Source organism: Pleurodeles waltl, chromosome 3_2 (assembly GCF_031143425.1).
Source record: "Pleurodeles waltl isolate 20211129_DDA chromosome 3_2, aPleWal1.hap1.20221129, whole genome shotgun sequence".
NCBI lineage: Eukaryota > Metazoa > Chordata > Amphibia > Caudata > Salamandridae > Pleurodeles > Pleurodeles waltl.
The window spans coordinates 169,835,023-169,854,682 of NC_090441.1; the positions used below are offsets into that span (position 1 = coordinate 169,835,023).

The 19,660-nt window shown below is 46.3% G+C and overlaps 1 protein-coding gene across 2 annotated transcripts in view; it reads left to right on the top strand.

Annotated features, from left to right (window-relative positions):
- RUFY4 (RUN and FYVE domain containing 4) overlaps positions 1 to 19,660 on the top strand; it is a 424,420-nt gene that overhangs the window by 218,332 nt on the left and 186,428 nt on the right. The window lies entirely within an intron of this gene.

Here is a 19,660-nt window from a genome sequence, read left to right on the forward strand (position 1 = left end):
TCTTGCCACATAAATTGAAAATGAAAAGTAAAACAGTTTCACATAAGCGTGCTGATTCAAAGCGCCATGGAATCAGTGTGAAGCAGCACACAAAAAGAAAAAAGAAGTTCGCTTGCAGTGAAACGTATCGGCAAAAGTGCAATTAGCCACGTAACAGGGGCGATGTCCAAGGCGGTAACTAAACTGCCCCAAGGAGGGACAAACGTAAAGCATTTACCAACGAAAATAAAGGATCTTTGAAGGGCAAGCCCATGAATGAGTGATAATGATGGGCCTGTGGGGGGCGTGGTTAAAAGCCCAGATACATACCAACACGTCGGAAAAGCAGCGCTTGTGTGCGGCTGTGCTCAACATAAAAAGGGATCTGATATAAATCAATTAGACTACTTATTAGTTAACGTAGGCATGTGGAGGAAGATGGTTGATTTTTACATAGTCTCAAGGGATGAGAGTGACGATGACCCTATAACTCTTTATATGTCAGGATAATTGATGAGTAATCAATTGCAAGGCTTAATCCAAGGAGGTAATGGCTAAGGGCCTGATATAGATATTGGTGGATGGGTTACTCTGTCACAACGGTGACAGATATCCCATCCGCCGAAATCTAAATCCCATTAGATCCTATGGGATTTAGATTTGGGCAGGCAGTATATCCGTCACAGTTGTGACAGTAACTCATCCACCAATATCTAAATCAGGCCCTAAATTATCATGAAGAAAATGAAAGTTGTCAAATAGGTGACCATAGACACTAGTGAGATAGCATCAAACTTCATCCATGCAAGTGCTTGCAAAGCACTTGATCTTTTTAAAGTGCAGATGAGGTGCCCAAACAGCATCCTTGAAGTTCACGCTGCACTGTTCAAAAAGATCAGAAGGTTCTGTGAAATCCACAATAAAGAGTGAAAGACAGCAGAGAGCCCAGGGGTGAGTTTTATCCAAATTGTTGGTTTTAAAAAACGAATCTTGTTAATGACATCAAGTCAGACGAATGAGATGCAATAAGGGAAGCTAGTTCTTCCAACAGGAAAGCTATACGAGTAGCAAAAAACGCCATGGAAAAGCTCTTAGAAGTGACCAAAAACAAGGACCGAAATCTATTCTGATACTTACTGGCACGTGGAGGCGGGAGAAAACACATGAAACCAGAGGCACATATTCTAGCCAGCAAGTGGGTGCCCCTGCTTCCTATACTTATCACTCTGTGTGTCACAATGTCACTAGTACTGAGTGACATCTTCTCTCTGTGGCCAATACTGCTGCCACACCTAAAGCACAGGAACCAAGGAAGGCCCCGGGATTGAATAAGATACCAGCCGATTTCTTCTGGTCTAATCCTGACACATATAAACGCAGTCTTGAAGGGAGTCCCTATGAAAGACCCGTGGAAGGATGCAGAGATAGTGCCCATATTTAACAAGCATTGGCAAAGTCAATAGGTTTCACCTCTGCAAAATCTGTTGGTTTGAGGAATGTTTTTTAGACATATTACACAGCAGCATGGCTTAAAGCAGGGGTCTTCAAACTGGGAGGGGGACCTCAAGTGATCCTAGGGGTGGCGCCAGGCTCTGGCCAAAAGAAGCATTACAAAGATAACATTGTTTTGTTTTAAGCAGAAACGTGCTACTGCACTAATAAAAAGGCAACATTACTTAACTGCAATGTTTAAATATGTCTAGACATATTTAAGCATTGCCATCTTTATAAAATAATTGGGAAAAATTCTGAGGGGGGCCCAATGATTTTTATTTTTCAACTGGAGGGGCGTGGCATAAAAAAGTTTGGAGACCACTGGCTTAAAGTAAAAAAAAAAAGCGGCATAACGTGGTCAAAGCTGTCCACATCATAGCACTTAAAAAAAAATTAAGCCACGTTGTACAACAGGTACTGCCACTATGTAACATGTTTAAAAAAACTGGCAGAGGCGAAACCTATTGGCTTTGCCAATGCCTATTGTCTGGTGTTTTCTCCTTACTGAGCCTCTAACGCTTCGGGGATCCTTGCACTTTCTAAGCCCTTGTTGGCGCAAAGTTCTTACATCTTTTCGGAGTGCGCCTATGCTATGTATGATAATCTTGCACTGCTATAACTTGTGACGCGTGTAGTGACTCGACAGAGATATGTTATTGTGCTTTCATCTGTGGGGTAGGTATTGCGCTATGACTAGAAAATAAATAATAAAAACAGAACAGATGCGTCATCAGCCACACACTCAGGAGTGGTCTAGCAGTGTCACAGGAAGTGTCTCCCTGACAAATCACCTACATCAATACGTTTAAAAACAATTTAAAAGGATGGTTGCCTTGGAAGTCTTTTGAATAACCCGTTCTTGGATCATTGTGAGGCAGTGCTTTCCCTACAAACACTGTGCTAAAAGCTTTAAATGAGTTTCTGTTTGTGAGTGTTGGAGATGGGTTGTGCCAAACTCCTGGGCACCCAACAAAAACGGATGGTGGGTACAGGGGGCGGGGGTGTTGAAAAACAGAATATGTACAGAAGCATAGGGAAAAAGTGAGGCAAAGTGCGAAGAAAAATGTTGGAAAATTGGGGCATGGACTGAAATGGATGGCGGAGGGGGCCCGGGGTGTTGTGTAAGCAACTTTTTAGGGGTGAGCGCAAAGCGCTCCTTCCCTGCTGTAATCTCTCTTTGGGTTTCTAACCACGCCCATGTCACGTCAGTCACTTTCATTGGTTTGTGGGCTTGCCTTTTAAAATCCGCTTGCTTTCATTAGTGGAAGACATGCATCCGTCATGCCTTTTCCAGTGTTTAGCCCTCCTCGAGCGCACCGACCGACTACTGAAAACATACGAGGCTCGATGTTTTCTGTTTGGTTTCTGGACTACTTTTTCTCTTTATTTCACAGCGCAATCTCGCTGGGCAGAAGTCGAGCGCTTTGCATTGAATTACATCGATACTGTTACATAGGTAATTGCACTTTTGCCGGTTACATGGATAATTGCACTTTTGCCGGTTACATGGATAATTGCACTTTTGCCTATAGGTTTCACTGAGAGCGAACTTTTATTTCCCTTTCTGTGTTTGCTGATGGCGGCCGTCGGCTCGCTTATGTGAAATTTTTACGTTTAAGTTTATATGGCAAGAAAAGTCCGGTTAGTTATGTGAAACTGTTTTACTTTTCATTTTCAATTTATGTGGCAAGAAAAGTCTGGTTAGGAATTTACAACGCTAATAGCTCTAACTCTAGCAAGAGCGAGACCCATTGCATTGCAAATGCTAGTTTAAAGTCTCAGCACAGTGGATGGCAGCAGCAGGCGAATCTTAGCAGATAAGGCTCTGCCCTGTTTTCTCCGTTATGCAAATTTGGCTGCTGTAGTGCGGTGCATGAAAAATTGTAAATCTTGCCAAGGTGTTTGTAGGAGGCTGGCCTGGTTTGTAGTGGGTACATAAGGTACTTACACCTTATACCAGGTCCACTTATCCCTTATTAGTGAAATGTAGTCAGTGTCTAGAAGCCAGCCTCTCTAGGGGTAGTGTGGATGAGCAGCCAAGGCCTAACTAGGAGACATGCAAAGCTCATGCAATACCACTGTCTCAAAATTAGACTATATAGACCCTCATAGTCAGACACTTTGCTGCCATGTAACCAACCTTCTAAAGCCTTCACTGAACAGTCCACAAAGTCTATCCAATCTTGTGAAGACTCTTTTCTGGTTTCTCTGAAGTTTATCCTGTATTGTTCAGTGGTTAAGCCAAATCCATCCAAGAGTGCAGTTTTGAGAATACTGTAATTGTCTAAGTCTTCTTCTCTGACAGTGAGAGGTCTATCCCTCCCCTTGTCAGAAAAGAACAACCACAGAATAGCAGCCACTGCCTTTGAGGGACCCTCTGAACTTTGCAGGCCCTCTCAAGTGCAGCAAAACACTTATAGATACAATTCCCCACCTTGTATGGGGGATCAATGTTATGCAAGTTTCTAGAGTCTATGGAGTCCTCCCTAACTCCATAACTCCTGAAACTGCTGCTGCCACCATGGGGAACTAACACCAACCCCTGCCCCTCTCTCCCCACAACCAAGGCCTCCTATCTAGGGCTAGCTGTTGCTGCTGCAGCCTGGCCTCCTCCAGTCTCAGTTTCCTGAGCTCCCTATCTATGGAGTCATCACCTGGAGTTGAACCATGCGATCCCTCAGAAATATGAGGTGATATGAGAGTGGGCAGAGGTAGATCTTTCCTAACCTTACTAACCCTGGTAACCTGACCTCTAGGTGTGAAGGAGCCCTCCCGGAGTGACCACCCCTCCCCCTGCCAGCTACACTAGAAGGTTTGCTGGGGGGAAGGTCTTTGGAAAAGCCCTCCCTGACTCTTCAGGATGATTCCCTGACTGTAAGGGGTCAGAATCTCCTTCCCCCTCCTCCTCCTGGTTATCAGCATGCTCCTGATCATCCTGGAGAAAAAGGCTTAACAAAAAACTCGTATTGGCGTTCTTCCCTACATCTAAGCTTATCTCTGAGCAAAGCCCCTTCAGCTCTTTGAAGGTCATGCCCTCATCGGGAGTACCCATGACCTCAGAGCTAGGCCCAGCAGTAGACATGATGTAGTGTGACTGTTAGAGTAGTGTAAGTGAAAAAGAAAACCTATTCTACCTAACTCCTAGTCTCTTTGAAAGGAAGGTAAGAGACTAGAACCTGTAACTAGGAATATGTGTGTATAGCTCTAGGTACAGAGTATTCTTTCCAGTGGAAAGCACCGGTGACAGAGTGATCAGGCAATTGCAAGTGCTTATCCCACCGCTGCACCACCAATGTAGGAGGCTGTCCTGTTTTGTAGTGGGTACCTAAGGTACTTACACCTTGTACCAGGTGCAGTTATCCCTTATTAGTGAAATTTAGTCAGTGTCTAGAAGCCGGGCTCTAGGGGTAGTGTGGATGAGCAGCCAGGGCCTAACTAGGAGACATGCAAAGCTCATGCAATATCACTGTAGTCACACAGTATGTATACACATGAAAGAAAATACTCAGTGTTACGAAAATAAAGTTACTTTATTTTGGTAACACAAATGCCAAAAATACCTTAGAGACTATACTCCCTTAGGAGGTAAGTAATATACACCAGTGTTCCCCAACCCCCGGGCCGCGGACCGGTGCCGGTCCGTGGATCAATCGGCACCGGGCCGCCCCACTGTGGCGGGCAGTAAATGTTTGATCATTTTTCCGTGGCCCGCTTGTCACACAATGGGACAAGCGGGCCACGGAAAAATTATCAAACATTTACCGGTCTGCGGTGATAAAAAGGTTGGACAACACTGATATACACAGTCTATACACCAGAACGCAGAAATAGCTGTAATAACAGTTAGAAAACAGTGCAAATAGTGAAAATCACAATAGTTAGAACTGGGCCTGGGGGAGCAGAAACCATATACAAAAATAGTGGAATGCGAAAGTTGGTTCCCACCTAGGCAGGTGTAGTGTGTAGAAGGGCGCTGGGAGTATTAGAAAACACCAAAGCTAAGTAATAGAACCCACCCCAGAGCACAGGAAAGCAGGAGTAAATCACAGTAACTTTCCTAGAACACACTAGAACACGTGATAGAAGATTTTGCAAGAACCAGAAGAGACTGCAAGACACCAACAATGGATTTCTGGACCTGATGACCTGTGGAAGAAGGGGACCAAGTCCAAGAAGCACTGAAGAGTCCAGGGAGAACCGGAGCCCCGGCTAACCCAGATGAAGGTGCAAAAGAAGAACCACCGGTGAAGAAGAACAGTCAGTACTGCACCCAAAAAGACAGATGTGGGTTCCTGGTTGGTACAGATGATGTCATACGCCGGATGGATGATTGCAGTCTGGTTTGCGTTGCTGGATTCTGCCAACAAGCCTTGGCATATGCAAAGCTCACGGTTAGCGGAAAATGGCGCTGCCTGGGAACAGGAGGGACCTGGTGGCCTCTACCCAGGAGGGGGAGGCAGAAGGGGCTCACAGCAACTCAGAGAGCCCTCAGAAGACCAGGCAGCGTGCACAGGAGTCCCACAGCACGGGGACAAAAAAGTTGCAAAAGGAGGCCCAAGCAGCACTACACAAAGGGATCCCACGCCGCCGGAGAACCATGCAGAAAGGAGTGCTGGGGGCCGGAGCTGCACGGTGCATGAAGAACTTCATGGAAGGATGCCAACAAGCCTTGGCAACTGCAAAACACGCCGTGCACAGGGGTAATGTCTTGCGTGGGGAGGCAAGCTCTTACTGCCACCAAAGTTGGACAGCTGGACTACAGGACTGTCAGGACCACTTCAGTCCACCACCCATGTCACTGGATCCATGCACTTTTTCAGGAGAAAAGGCTGCACAGAGATGCCTGCTGAAGCAGGGAAGTGACTTCTTCACTTCAAGGGAGATTCCTTCATTCTTCTGGTGCAGGCTGAAGACTGGCTGTCCTCTGAGGATGTACGGCCGGGAAACAGTTGCAGTTGCTGGCAGGAGCTGAAGATACAATGTTGCAGAAGTCATATTTGCTTCTTTGTTGCAGTTGTAGAGTTCGTGGAAGGTCCAGATGCAGTTTCTTCAGCAAGAAGGAGAAGTAAAGGATGCAGATAATTCCTGCTGGAGTCTTGCAATCCGAATCTGAAGAAGCACCCAAGAGATAGACCCTAAATAGCTCTGAAAGGGGGATTAGTCAGCTAAACAGGTAATCACCTATCAGTGGAGGGCTCTGAGGTCACCTGCTGGCACTGGCCACTCAGATGCTCCCAGGAATCCAAGATGGCAAAACCCAGGGACCCTTTGGAGGAGCTCTGAGCACCACCCATGGGGGTGGTGATGGACAGGGGAGAGGTCACTTCCCTTTCCTTTGTCCAGTTTCACTCCAGAGCAGGGACTGGGGGTTCCTGAACCAGTGTAGACTGGATTATGCAAGGAGGGCACCATCTGTGCCCTTCAAAACATTTCTAGAGTCTCTGGAAGGCTACCCCTCCCATGCCTGTAACACCTATTTCCAAAGGGAGAGGGTGTAACGCCCCTCTCCCAAAGGAAATCCTTTGTTCTGCCTTCCAAGACTTGCGCTGCTCAAGCAAAAGGAGGACAGAAACCTCTCTGTGAGGTGGCAGCAGCTGGGGCTGCCTGGAAAACCTCAGAAGGCTGTAATGGCAGTACTGGGGGCCCTCTAATGAGCCCCCAGAGTGCACGGAATCATACAACCAATACTGGCAAAAGCCTTGGGGTGTGACTTCAGCATGTTTGATACCAAACATGGCCATATTCGGAGTTACCATTGTGAAGCTGTACATAGGTAGTGATCTATGTATAGTGCACGTGTAAAATGGCGTCCCCGCACTCACAAAGTCCGGGAAAATGGTCCTGGACGACGTGGGGACACCTCTGCTAGTGCAGGGGTGCCCTCACATACAGGTACTCTGCACCCAGCCTTCATGGTTAGAAAGCCTGGTATATGGGTGACTTATAAGTGACCTGGTGCATTGTAAATGGCTGTGGAAGGGTGCATGCACCATACACAGGCTGCAATTGCAGTCCTGTAGAAGCCTTTGTGTGGGCTCCCTATGGGTGGCAAAAGAAATGCTGCAGCCCATAGGGATCCCCTGGAACTCCAATGCCCTGGGTACTTAGGTACCTAGGTACCATATACTAGGGACTTATAGGGGGTGACCAGTATGCCAATTTTGGGTGAAATACTGGGTTACCAGTATGCAGTGTCAAAGTTTCGAGGAGAGAGAGCATAAGCACTGGGGTCCAGGTTAGAGGGATCCCAGTGACACAGTCAAACACACTGACATCAAGCAGAAATTAGCGTTAACATGCCAAAAAGAGGGTACTTTTCTACAGTGTTGTGTCAAAATAAGTCATTTTCTAGCTGGTGCACAAATCTTCAAAAGTTACAAGTACGATATAGATGGTGTTGTGGCCTGGTCCCTAATATCCTGGCTTTGGTGTGGGTGAGGTAGCTTCAGGTGCAGCCTTCAGCACTTTTCAAACAGTAGACCGATGTCTTAGCCAGAAGCATCCTCAATTTACGTTTAATTACACTATCGAGTCCTTTGTTTCTTAGGCAGTATTGGTTTTCATTAAAATGACACTTAGGCCCTGATTAGGACCTTGGTGGTCCTAATCACCGTTACTCTGGCAGGACACCGTTACTCTGGCGACCTCCCGAACGCTGATTTAGGATGTTCCCGTGGGCTGGACAGCGGAGACAATACGGCAGCATTGGCTTTGGCTCTGAGGGAAAGCCGAGGCCAATGCCGCCGCACTGTCTATGCCGCCAGCACAGTCGTTATGCGCACTCTGGTGAAAGGGGGGGCCACTGCACTGCCCACGACCTAGACTTGGGCGGTGCAGTGGTCCCACAATGAAAAGGCAGGCAGGAAGGCAAGACGTGATCAGCGCGACTGTGCCGACATCGGCAGCGCCATGCTTGACCACAGCTTTCTGCACCTCTGTAACTGCGCGATCTCTGGTCCTGGCGGTTGCACCAGTCTTGTGGCTGTCCGACCGCCGGCATCCAAATCTGGCGATCGAACTGCCAAGGATGTGCTGGTCAGACCACCACCGTGGGTACGGCGATCCTAGAACCCCCGTACTTGTAATCAGGCTCTTTACCTTGCAGCAGAAACATGCTGAGGCATGCTTCAAAGCAATAATACATTATAACACATGATGCCCTTAGAAGATAGCAAAAGGCACCACCATTATCTTAGAATTATTTTTGTATTGTAGAGATAGTGGAATGTTTTACCTATTGCAGGTTGCGCATTACTTGTCTAAAATATTAAACTTTATTTCACAGATGATGGTTATCTAGAAGTCATGAGAGAACATGACAGTGTTCCTAAGGACAGAGTGGCCCTGTCTATGGATCTCAGACTAAACTGCGTGGCTTGTGCATTGGTTTTATTCTTTAAGAAATTTAATTTTTTTTAACTTTGTAGCCACAAAACTACGAGTTCATATTTTGTGGTCTAATATTTCGGCACGTTTCCACCATATTCTGTATCTCAATATACATGATATTGGTAAACTGCATGCTTTTTAAAGAAACACTCCTATTATATTAGGACTGACAACGGTTACTCTAACGCCACACAAGACCTATCAATAAAGTACACAGTTGGTGGACATATTAGAATGGGTCCTCGTTCTCTAAATGAAAACACACACAAGGCCATCTTGAACTACACTCCCTTTTAAACTTTAAACAAGTACACGTAAAATGGTATTGTGAAACATGCGACGAAAGAAAATGCAGATTTATTTCGTTCTTCATATATGCATTTCATAACCCACTGGACAATGCAGATTTGCTGGTGTTATAATTTCAAGTTGTTTATTTTCCTCTTGGAATTTAAAAGCCATGGCCAAATAATTACTCATTTTGTGGCACATGGAGTTTTTTGAATGGCTGTAGTCTTCAGGTGAGGGTGTAGTGATGCAGTGTCAGTGCATGTTAAAGGAAATGAAAACAAGAGTACCTGCTGGCCAGTAAAAGGACACTGGCGACCCGAAGAAATGCTTGGTCCTATCGCCACAGCATGGACGAAGAACCCGAAGAGCTGGAGGAAGCCTGAGGCCAGGAGGACTTGCTGACCAGTAAGAAACAAGGAAATAAGGGCCAGATGTAGCAAGCAGTTTTCCCATTCTGTGTCTATGGGAAAATGTGTTTATACATATGGCCCTAAGACCCACGTGGGAGCCGGACAAACGTAAGTAAAGATGTGCTGACCAATAGGAAGCAAGCAAACTGGATCCAATTGGAAGTCAGCCAATGGTAATTAGACTGATGTGGGATCAGCCAATTGTAAGTAGAGGCAAGTAATGGACGGGATTTAAGCCCTTTTTAAGATTTTTTTTTAAACACAATAGATTTCAAAAGCACAGCGCAAGTGCTGTGCAGGTGAAACCTAAAGTGGGATCTCATAACGAACTAGGCAGCTATTGGCCAATCTGTCTGATTGACAACCTCCAAAAAACATCCTGTAAGCAGATATTAGACAAACGTACTGCCTGAATGAGAGAAAACCATCTATCAAGGGAGTAGCCAGAAAATTAAAATCCCCCCACTTTTTACCAAAGTTCTGATAGCACAAAGCCAGAAAAGCTCTTGAGCCTGAGCCCAAAGAAGAGCTCCTTGTCTCTTATATCCAAGCATCTATCCATTCATTCATCCTTCCATCCACATGCAGAGAGTCATTATTTCACCTTTACATTCTGTTAGCCATTCATTCTTCCAGCCATCATTCAATATTTTCCCATTCCATCCATCAGTCATTCTATCCATAGGTTTTATTGATGCATCCATTATCAATACACCCATCCATCCATCCACCCATACTTCGATCCTTTGACATACCCATCCATCAACAAAAGCTTCCATTCATGGATGCAGACTCTCAGATTTCCCTTTACTCTGTCATCCTTTCACCTGTCCATCCACTCACCCTTTCACCCACTCATCCATCTGCTCACTCATTCATCCACCCAGTCATGCATCCATCCTTACTATCACCCTTCTTACTTTTCTTTCACCCTTCCTTCAATTGAAGGTGCCCCATAAAGACTCCCACACCCGCTGTAGCAGCTAAAGTGGGTGGGGTGGGGGCTCATTGCGTCCCTGTCATATATTAAGCAAATTCCAGGCAAACAAGCATGATAGATTGTGTTTTTTTATTTTCTCTGATCAGTTGGAAGATTGTCAGTACGAGTGGGGGCAGTTTGTATGTAGCTTTTAGGGATATATGAGCAGAATTAGATTTCGCCTGAACTGCGCTTGCACTGTGCTTGCAAAGTCTTTTGTTTTTAATTTAAAAAGAAGAAAATCTAAAATGAGCTTACATTCCACCAACAGGCCACACATTACTTACCATTTCTAGGCTTCACCAGTAATTCTCCTTTTCTTTCTTCTGACTTGTCAGCAGTGCTTCTGACGTCATCTGGCAGAACTTCCTCTCTTCTTTCCTTGGCGTCTGCTGTTCCCTGGCTCTTGAACCAAGTACCCCTTCCAGTTGGCAGTTAGTGGCTGCCAGCTGGTGTCCTTCCACTGGCTGCACGCGCTTCAGAGTTCCTATTTGCTTACTTTTGTCCTCCACTCCATAGAGTGCATATGTTTTAGCACAAACCCGACCAAAGGCAACAGAGCACTTTACTTGAGCACCAGTTGTATTTCAGTCAGACAGGGAGAGATTAAGTGATTACCCCAGAATCACAGAATGTTGAACCAATGCCGATACTAGAACTCGGTTCCACAGTTTCAAAGTCAGCTGCTCTGGGAATGCGTCAGATTCCTCCCAATTACATTCTGGGAATGCGTCATATTCCTCCCATGGAACGCCCCTTTCAGGCAGTGTTATGCATGAAAGGGGTCCATACTTACAAGGCCAGGAAAAGCCACGCAAGGTGGCTTTATGTGGCCTTCTAAATATGGGCTGGCACATTACACCACCAGAGCGTCAACAGAAATGACACTCTTGGTTTATTAAAAAGGGCTTGGAGCCCTTCTATTGCTTACAATTGTTGGTCTTCATTGTCACTCATATTTCCTATTTGTCACTTCCTCTTGCAGAGACCAAGTACTGATTGCTACATTTTGGTTAGTGTCCTTCTGCTGCTTGCGCTGTTATTGAAGTACTTTTCTTCTATCTTTGTCCCCTGTCGTGTTTGTTTTTGCTTGTTCCCACACCTTGGATCTATGTTATTGTATCTCCCAGCCTCTTGTTTGTCTTGCGTGCTCCCTCCAACCCTCCTGCTGTCAGCGTTGCTTGTTCCATCCTTGGCCCACCCTCCCGTTGTCCTCGTTGCTTGTTCCCTCCCCTTGTTTACGATGGCCCCTCCGCTCCTATTCCCCATGTTGCTTATTCACTCCCACCTTCCTTTTGTCTGTGTAGCTTGTCCCCTCCCCCTGTGTTTGATGAACCCCCGGCATACCTGTTGTCCATGTTGCTTGTTCCCTTCAACATCCCACCCTCTTCCCTCCTCCTGTTCACGATACCCCCAACCTGCCCCTTGTCTGTGTGGCCACCCGCCCGCCATAATTTAAAAAAGTGCTATGACACGGCCAGCACTGGCTGTCATAGCACTTTGTACCGTCTTGTTGCCTGTGTTGTTTGTTTCCTTCCACCCTCCTGTTGTCCATGTTGCTTGTTCCCTCCCACCCTCCTTCAAGTTCCCTGTGTTGACCCCAACCACACCTTTCAAAACCTATCATTATGACACGCTTCTGTGCAACATGGCTAAAAGACATTGTCAAAGCCAATAGCCCTCACATAGGTGAGACTAATTTGCTTTACAAATGCTTGCTGCTTTTTCTGCACTCACCCAGTGTTTTTGTATGAGTGTAGGAATTTGTGCACTTTCACTTCCACCCACTTTGTGAGTTTTTTTTTTTTTAATGCAGGTAGAAATTCTTGCAACAATTATATTTTGCAACAGAAAAATGCAGAAGACTTCTCCTGCAGCAATATTTGTAAAGAAAGGGTATTTGCAGCCTCTCATTGTTATGCTCTGGGTTACATTTGTAGAGGGACAAATCAATTTACAGAGAGTCCAATGGATAAAATGAACAGTTTTGTACTGAAATGGGGAGAAAGACTCCAGTGGCGGCCTGTCCTTTTACAAAGAAGTGGAGGGGGGGCACACACACATACACACACACTCAAACTCCTGCATTCAGACATGCACTCACACACATACATCCATTAACAACACTCACTCCCAAATATTCATGCATGCATGCCCAAACATTAAAAATAAAATCATACTTCCCTGCGCTGCTCTCCCTCGGGGATCCGAGGAGGATGGGGACTGCTGCTTTCCCTCACTGGCTGGCCTAAGGTCAGTCAATGAAGGAAAGCAGCAGTCCCTCGTTCCTCACAGAGTGGGATGGGGTCTGTGAGACTGCTGACCCCACTCTCTGATGAGGTGTCAGTGATTGACACTCAGCCCTGGGCTTAGACCTAAAGCGCCCGAGGCAATCAGTGATGCTCCCCTCATTACGAGTGGGAGGTCCTCAAGCAGTGGCATAGCAAAGGCTCCCGCAGCCCCGCGGTGCGGGGGAGCCCGAGCTCTATGGGCCTTCCTCACCAAAATACTCTGGCCTTGGAGCTCCTGCACAAGTCCTCAGGGGGGCCCCTCCATATACTGTGCCAGGGCGGGCCTCTATTACATCACTGGCCTCCAGGTGCTTTACCAGGCTGAAGAGGTCACGCCCACAGGTGCTGTGACTTCTTAAGCCTGGCAAAGTTCCGCTCAGTCAGCCAGGAGCCTGCACATTTAGCATGCCTATCTCTGGGCTGCCTGACCTGGAAATAAAGAGTGTCTCTGTCAAGTTGACCTTTGCTAAGCCTGACAGATATTCTTTATGGTGGCCAAAAGGTGAGGGGCATGGTCCTCAGCCCATTAGTGTGGGCTGTGGCTGAAAGACTCTTCTAAAGGGTTTGGAGGACGGGTTACTCCGTCACAGACGTGACGGATATCCCATCTGCTGTATTAAAATTTCCATAGGATGTAATGGAATTGGGATATCCGTCATGTTTGTGATGGAGTACCCCCCTCAGCCAAAATCTAAATCAAGCCCAAAGTTTGAGAGTGAACTCCCCACAGGTGACTTACACCACTTGGCAGCCCATGGCAAAGAAAGCAGCTGATTCCACAGAGAATGTTCCAGTTACAAACGTCAATTCACCAAAATGTCGGGGAGAGCAGAAGTCCCACACCCTTTGACCCAGTGCTTAATTTGTGCTTGTTGTTTCCGGTGCTGAGCACCGGCACTTATTTCTGAGGGCCGGCGCTTAGTTTTGTGTCTCAAGCATTTACTGTGAGCAAAAGACACGTGGGAAAGACGGAGGAAGAGAAAAAAGAAGAAGAGTGAGAAAGGGGAAAAGCAGGAAGCTGCAAGAGTGAACTGAAGGGGTGGGGAGTGGCTGTTAATGGATTGAAGAGGCCCGAGGTGACTTCAGGATTACTCTGCCTCAGTATTATGTGCTCGCATTTTTAATTGCAGCAGCCGCGTGTTTAGGAGGAGAGCTTTTAGCACCGGCACCTTTTTATTTACAAATTAAGCACTGCTTTGACCACCAATAATATCACTAGCTTGCCTCAATCCTATGGGTTTCTCTGCATCCTAGTTACTGCTGAAGAGCTAAAGGAAGGGCCGGGAGTGTAGACTACACAAATAAACAAGGCCTTTGAAGCTCTGTTTACTCTCTCTTTCTGCTGCTGCCTTCACAACCCCTACCACTAGGGGCACCAAAGGATAGGCTAGCCTAAGCAGATGCTACCCCAGCTTGATGCCCATGTTTATCATCCTAGGGATCAGGAACTGATGAGAGCCGTCAAAGGTGGTCCGATGTGGGTGCAATCAAGAGATGCTGTTGTTTGAGGAATGATCAAATAAAAACCCAGGTTTACTACCCTAAATCCCCCAGTCCAGGGTCAGACTGGCCTCTAAGGCAACAGGGCTATGCGCAACAGGCTGGCATTACCGGTCAGTGTTTGGGACTTTTTTGGGGGCCCTGTTTCCATACTGGAGCAGTTTTAAACCTGTTAAGACATGCTGTGTAAGTGTTTTGTAAGGTATGGATGAGGGAATTAATTTATTTTTGCTGCAGGGAACCTTTGTTTTAATATCAGGGAAACCAACAGTAACAAGCATTTGCAATGCACTAGGTCTCTCATTTGCCTGAGTTATAGCTATTGGGGTTGTAAATTCATTACTAGACTTTTCTTGCCACATAAATTGGTCAACCTTGCCTCATAATTTGGTATTTTTCTGCCACATCATTCCAGTGGCCCTCCATATAACTAAAGCACTTCCGTTTACCTTCCTCCTCTGTCTGCAGCCAAAGATTTAAAAATTGCCGTTTAGCATCCTAATTTAAATTTGCCATGCTAATACCAATAGAATACCACTTTCACCACCCCCCCATCAGAGTTGCTGGCTGGCTAACGCTGTTCCCAAAACAAGACAGCCATGGAGGAGTAACGAGAGAAATAAACTAGAAGGGAGAGCCATGTTGCGGATTTCTGTGTTTTTTACGTAAAGCATTTTTCAATTATAAGTGTTTTTGGGAAAGCTATGGAGCGAGAATAGTAGAGACAAAAGAAATGACTCTGATTAGGTAACAGTGTGAACTATGTGACCAGCTCTCCAATACCTGCCAACGGAATTTGCACTGTTGGTGCTGTTGGCGCTCTGAGCGCCGTGAGGGTCATGGCTGCCATGGAGCACGAAGGGGAGAGACAAAAGAAAAAAATAGTTCACCCACGCTGAAGTATATCTGCAATCGTGCAATTGGTAACAAAACTGCCCAAAGGCGGGACAAACATAAAGTAATTACCAATGACATCAAGGGAATTTTGAAAGGTAAGATCGCAAACGAGCTCATCCTAAAAATGAGTTAAATTTTCTTCAAAGTTTAAAAAGCGTATTTCATTAACATGCAGAACCGTTTCACCTCAGTACATCAGATTATATCAGTACTTTGAGAAGCATTTTTTTTTAAATATGTTTTTTTTTTAAATGAATGTAGAAACATTAATTCTTCCCTGCTCCATAACAACAATGCAAATAGTGAACTAGGGGTCAAGACAGTTTTTATGTGCACTCTTTGGGTGGACTGAGTTGCTATTATACATGTACAATATTATAGTTTATTAAATCAAACATGTGAGAAGGTCTTGTACAGCTCACATCCTGAAGTAATTTATTTCAATGTAAATACAATTGCCTTTGATCACACAATTTGGTTAAGTGGGGAAGCCAGGATGAATCCCAGGTTTTGTTGTTTCGTATTGTGCAATTCAGCCACTAGATGTATATGCTTCGCTTCTCCTACACCAACCGTACTGGCAACCGCCAACCCCCGAGCATCACCTTGCTGGCATCAAGGCAGCCCGCAGTGACACACAGACCACACTTTATGGCCCGTGAGAAAATGTTTGTGAGTGCCCATGTTCTATTGTGAAGCTTTTCCAAGCTTTGTGTGCTGTCATGCGTAAGGAGGGTGTGTGTGTTGGTATTTGGTGTGCCCTGTGTAAAGAGAGAGGAATATGGTGTTGTTTGATGTCTGATGTCCTGTGTAAAGACCCTGAGGTATAGTGTTCTGTGCTATGTGCTGACTGATGTAAGGATTGAGTGGTATTGTGATCTGTGCTATGTGTCTTACTCCTCGGATGGCCTGAAAGCTCCTGTGATGTGGCAGGTCATTACTTTGTTGGAGTTGTATGGCGTCCTGCATAAGAAGTGAGGTGGTTGGTGTCCTATTGTTGGTATTGTGTCCATGTCTAGGAGGCTGCCTGCTCAGAGAAGAATCAGTGATGTCTGAAATGTGTGTTTCTTCACTGACCGCTGGAGGCTGGTGGTGTCCGGAGGTCTGCACTGGGAGAGGGTCATTGCTCTTCAGGTCTCATTACAAGAGGGCTGGAAGGACCACAGTGAAATAAAGTAAGAAAGATGTTTCCTTCTTGAAATGTCTTTGTAACTACTTATCGTCACCTCTTCTACTTCGACCCTCCCTAGTTAAGTGTGTCTCTCTTTGCATTTCTAGGTACATGACTGTCTCAACTCTCTCTCCCTCACCTCTGTCTACCTACCTCCCTCTGCCCTGCCCACCTCTCTTTACCTTGTCCTCACAACAACCTCAACTCTCTCTATCACACTCGGTGCAGATGTCTACCGACCCCCTTTCTGCACCCCACTGCTCTCTTTCCATGTTACCTCTGTGTGCTCACTCTTTCAGCCGAGTCTCAGTTTACCTGTATACCTCTCTCGCACGTTTCTATACTGTATTTCTCATTCTGTCCCAACTTCTACCTCACAACTGTCTTTCTTCCTTGCATCGCTTTATACTTCTCTCATCGGCTCACCTTTCTACATGTCTCCTTCTATCTTTATACCTATTCCTCTCTAACTCACTTCTCTTTCTACCTCATCATTCCTCTTCACTCCTCAGTGTACCCAACTCATCCTTTGCATCTCCTTATCTGTGGCTAGTTCTCTCTCTGTCTCACGAATTGTATCTATCTCTAAACCCTTATTCCTCCAGCTAATTCCTATTTGTCCACCCATGTGTGTCCTTCTAGCTACTTCAACTCGCTGTGTTTACTTTGTGTCTGACTCCTCCCCTCCTGTGTTTCATCTCATCCCTAGCTCCATTCTAACCCCACTTCACCTGTTTTGCTCCACTCTTCTCTGTACCCCTCTGCCCTCCATCCCTCCCATTTCACTCACCCTGGAGAGACGGAGGGCACTGCCCAGAGACGCACACACAGAAAGAGGAGAGAGAGACAAGGCAGGAGAAGAGAACTAAAGTGATGGAACTGTGAAAATAGAAAAAATACCCACGGTAGTCATTGATCTTTTACTGACCCTGTGAATGTCAGTTGTGAAAGGGGATTTGTTTGTGATTCTGAATGCCCTATAATTAAGGCTACAATTTTAAGTACTATGAGCATATGTGTTGATTTAATATTGTGCACTAGCCCATTAAATTTCCAACTAGTCACCTTTCTGTGTACTTCTTCAAGTGAGATGAAAAGGCGGGTGAAAAACTGATTTCCGGGTAAAATATTGTTGTTGCAAGACTCACACAAAATCTAGCTCTCAGTGCAGAAAGAGGTTGCTTTTGTCAACTATTGCTGAAGCATTCTTTTGGTACTGTTTGGTTTGCAGGTGCCAAGCACTCTGAACTTTTGGCTGTTTATTGCATACTCCCGACTCAGAAGAGGATATTAATGTTTCTGTATATTTTCCCTATAACTTGTGGGTGTAAATTGAGAAAATCGTAATTTTAGTAAAAAAATAAGCTAGACAAACATGCAACAGCCATGGGCAGGTTCTTCGTAAGCAGTTGTAACTGGTGTCGTAGGTACAGTGCAGGTGTGTGTGTGTGTGTGTGCATAGGGTCTAGAAAGATGCATTTGCAACATGCATGAGGAAAGGGCTTGTGTAACAGGTGTGAGGTACACTGCACAGCAGGTGTGCAGTAGGCACCTGTGCTGCAGGGGTAGGGTTGCATGTGTGTCTGTGAGGGCACGTGCACACATGTGGTATAGACAGATGCCTCTGCAGCATGTATGATAAAACTGCGCATATAGCAGGCGTGAGGTACACACTGCACAGCAGGCCTGCAGTAGACACCTGTGCTGCGGGCATAGGGTTGCATGTGTGTGTATGAACACGGGTACAGACAAATGTCTCTACAGCTTGTAAGATGTAAGCACTTATGTAGCAGGAATGTACTAGACGCCTGTGCTGCAGGCATAGGGTTGTATGTGTGTCTGTGAGCGCACGTGCACACATGGGGTATAGACAGATGTCTCTGCAGCATGTCTGATGTATGCACATGTGTACCAGGCGTGCAGTAGACACCTGTGCTGCAGGTGTAGGGTTGCATGTGCGTGTGTGAGCGCACGTGCACACATAGGGTCGAAACAGATGCAGCATGCATGATGTAAGTGCGTGTGTAGCAGGCGTTAGGTACACAATGAACAGCAGGTGTGCAGTAGACACCTGTGCTGCAGGTGTAGGGTTGCATGTGTGTGTGTGAGCGCACGTGCACACATGTGGTCTAGACAGATGCAGCATGTATGATGTAAGTGCATGTGTGTCTGTGTAGCAAGCTTGAGGTACACACTGCAAGCAGGCGTGCAGTAGATACCTGTGCTGCAGGTGTAGGGTTGCATGTGCGTGTTTGAGCGCACGTGCACACATGGGGTCTAAACAGATGCAGCATGTATGATGTAAGTGTGTGTGTAGCAGGCGTTAGGTACACACTGAACAGCAGGTGTGCAGTAGACACCTGTGCTGCAGGTGTAGGGTTGCATGTGTGTGTGTGAGCGCACGTGCACACATGTGGTCTAGACAGATGCAGCATGTATGATGTAAGTGCATGTGTGTCTGTGTAGCAAGCTTGAGGTACACACTGCAAGCAGGCGTGCAGTAGATACCTGTGCTGCAGGTGTAGGGTTGCATGTGTGTGTGTGAGCGCACGTGCACACATGTGGTCTAGACAGATGCAGCATGTATGATGTAAGTGCATGTGTGTCTGTGTAGCAAGCTTGAGGTACACACTGCAAGCAGGCGTGCAGTAGACACCTGTGCTGCAGGCACATTGTCGCAGACAGCTGACCTCTATGGCAGGGTCGTAGACTTCTCTCATGAAGGACACTGCTGTACCCAGCTCAAAGGTTACCGACCCGACAAAGCCACGTGCGCCTTGTCACGGCTGCCATAAGGGGCGTGGCTATCGTTGGTGCAGCAGGTGCAGTTGCACTGGGGCCAAGAGTTCAGAGGGGTCCATTGGACCCTGATAATTGCTTTATTTTAGTACCCCCAACAAAAGTTAAAGGGGGCGCGTCCCATATTTGCACCAGGGCCCGCGGCACCCTTGCTAGGCTACGGACTGCCAGCATTTCATTGCCTCTTCTAGGGGGCATTTCAGATCCAGTGTATGGAATGTCTAACACGTAATGTCCTTATCCGTGGCCGGTCGGAGGTAGCGGCTCGATTTCTGAAGAGCGGCACGCATGGGAGCTACAGTTGAGTTGCATTTTTAACGGCCTTATCATTGCCTTGGCCAAACCACCTCGCGAGCTTCGAGTTTGAGTAAAACTATTTCACCACACTCTTGAGACGTGTGATCTGCGGCATTGCTGACCTTAACCCGCGAGTCTTTCATTTGGCGTAAATTGTTATCTA